At 47.9% G+C, this 2,801-nt stretch overlaps 1 non-coding gene across 1 annotated transcript; it reads left to right on the top strand.

Annotated features, from left to right (window-relative positions):
* Positions 1-629: 629 nt before the first annotated feature.
* Trnas-uga lies at positions 630-704 on the top strand. Its single transcript has one exon. It is a non-coding gene; the product is annotated as a tRNA-Ser (tRNA).
* Positions 705-2,801: the final 2,097 nt, after the last annotated feature.

Below are 2,801 nucleotides of genomic sequence, written 5' to 3' on the forward strand. Positions count from 1 at the left end.
ATTAAGGGTTAATGCAAAGCTGGATAAAGAAAAAAAACTACATTGTGCATAAGTAAGAACACAAGTAGGTGAAACAATTTTCAGTAAACATCTTTTATAACAGTGAAAAGTCAGCTGTATTGACGCAGAAAAATACAGTGAAACTTCCTGTGGCAGATTAAAACTGTGTGCCGGACCGAGAGTCGAACTCGGGACCTTTGCCTTTCGCGGGCAAGTGCTCTACCAACTGAGCTACCCAAGCACGACTCACGCCCCGTCCTCACAGCTTTACTTCTGCCAGTACCTCGTCTCCTACCTTCCAAAAGCTGCGAGGACAGGGCGTGAGTCGTGCTTGGGTAGCTCAGTTGGTAGAGCACTTGCCCGCGAAAGGCAAAGGTCCCGAGTTCGACTCTCGGTCCGGCACACAGTTTTAATCTGCCAGGAAGTTTCATATCAGCGCACACTCCGCTGCAGAGTGAAAATCTCATTCTGGAAACATCCCCCAGGCTGTGGCTAAGCCATGTCTCCGCAATATCCTTTCTTTCAGGAGTGCTAGTTCTGCAAGGTTCGCAAGTGAGCTTCTGTTAAGTTTCGAAGGTAGGAGACGAGGTCCTGGCAGAAGTAAAGCTGCGAGGACAAGGCGTGAGTCGTGCTTGGGTAGCTCAGTTGGTAGAGCGCTTGCCCGTGAAAGGCAAAGGTCCCGAGTTCGAGTCTCGGTCCGGCACACAGTTTTAATCTGCCAGGAAGTTTCACATCAGCGCACACTCCGCTGCAGAGTGAAAATCTCATTCTAGAAAAATACAGTGTTTCTGAACGTTGTGTGGTACAGCAAAGGAAACAAAACACAGTGAATAACGCATACGAGTTATATGCTTTGGCTTATAAATAATGTTCCTGTTTGTTTTTTGCGAACAGATAATTGTCGGTAACGACACATTTCCTATTGTTCTCTTTTCTCAGTGGTGTGAAATCCTTTGAGTTTTGTTTTGTCCATTAATAAGCTCTACCACTGCTAATTTCTTAATCTGTACTGTATTCAAGCTTTTTGTATCACGCATGTTACCTTATTTTCAGCGTTCGGTACTGGGCTAAGCGAAATTACGTTGTGTTGACGTTCCATCTCTTGTGAAGATATCTCCGGATGACGGTGACGTACCCTTCCGTTCCACTGGCGTCCACTAAAAAAATAAAGTGTCGTGTGACTAGGGCCTCCCGACGGGTAGGCAGTTCGCCTGGTGCAGGTCTTTCGATTTGACGCCACTTCGGCGACCTGCGCGTCGATGGGGATGAAATGATGATGATTAGGACAACACAACACCCAGTCCCTGAGCGGAGAAAATCTCCGACCCAGCCGGGAATCGAACCCGGGCCCTTAGGATTGACATGCTGTCGCGCTGACCACTTTTTGTTTTGTTGATCTTATTTTGTTCTATATTGTTCGTTGAAGTTGTTCGTGGCGGACGTCCGACGACACTCGTACAGGTAGTTCGTTGATCCGTTCACTCAGTTTTTTTTTATTACAGAGGGTAGGTAAACCCTCTGACCGAACACGCTGAGCTACCGTGCCGGCTATTCGTTATTGGTCGTTGTATTTCTTCGTGGCGGACGGCCGATGACGCTTGGTAAAGTTAGTTGTTGATCCATTAAATCAGTAGAGAGGGCAGCTAACCCTCTGGCTGAACACGCTGAACTACCGTGCTGGCGCCACTGAGCTACCGGGAGCGGACAGTCGTCCACTGAGAATCGACCACAATCGACCAGTTACCCTGCTGACGTTCGTTTGGTTGGGCAGAATGTACCGTTAGCTTCGACACGCCTGCTTGCTATATTTCGTCCGATGAGTCTACAATTTCCCGTAAAGACCACGTAATAGGCAGCAGACATACCGAACGCAGTAGGTGCTTCCTCGCCGGCTATTGGTATTTGCGTGTTTCTCCGGTGTCTCGGCGCTGGACAACGGCCCGCAGGAGCCAGTGCAAGGTCAGCGACGGCCGGGACAACCTTGGCGCAGGTTCGGCTCACCGACCGCTCTTTATCTGAAGCCCGGCGCCGCTGCCCGCTCTCCGGGAACGGTTTACGGGCGCTTCGCGTGCTGTTATCGCACCTCTGTCTGCTGACGTCACGCCAAACAACGCTTGCCCCCCTTCTAACAGCCGTGTACCGCAAGTCTCTAGAGGAACGGAGGGTTCCAAATGATTGGAAAAGAGCACAGGTAGTCCCAGTCTTCAAGAAGGGTCGTCGAGCAGAAGCGCAAAACTATAGACCTATATCTCTGACGTCGATCTGTTGTAGAATTTTACAACATGTTTTTTGCTCGCGTATCATGTCGTTTCTGCAAACCCAGAATCTACTCTGTAGGAATCAACATGGATTCCGGAAACAGCCATCTTGTGAGACCCAACTCGCTTTATTTGTTCACGAGACCCAGAAAATATTAGATACAGGCTCCCAGGTAGATGCTATTTTCCTGGACTTCCGGAAGGCGTTCGATACAGTTCCACACTGTCCTCTTGTAACCTCCCCCTCACTTATCGACCTTAATGACAGTGAAAAATTAAACCGCGTGTACCTAATGGAAATTTGGGAAAAGCAATCGTCACCGAAGTTAATCTATCGGTAAAGAGGGAGGAAAGGGTTACATCTAAATGAAAGGAAAAATGCAAATGAAACTGGTGGAAATTAATTTTGAAAAGGGGTAAAGTTAATAAAGAAAGTAAATGTGCGGCCGTTACGTTAACAATTAACTAGCGGTAATTAGATATTTGAGATTTGGGGGAAATCACGGTCGCCAGTCCTAAGGACAATTACTATAGTAACTGAAA

The sequence above is a fragment of the Schistocerca piceifrons genome, chromosome 7 (assembly GCF_021461385.2).
Source record: "Schistocerca piceifrons isolate TAMUIC-IGC-003096 chromosome 7, iqSchPice1.1, whole genome shotgun sequence".
Taxonomy (NCBI): domain Eukaryota; kingdom Metazoa; phylum Arthropoda; class Insecta; order Orthoptera; family Acrididae; genus Schistocerca; species Schistocerca piceifrons.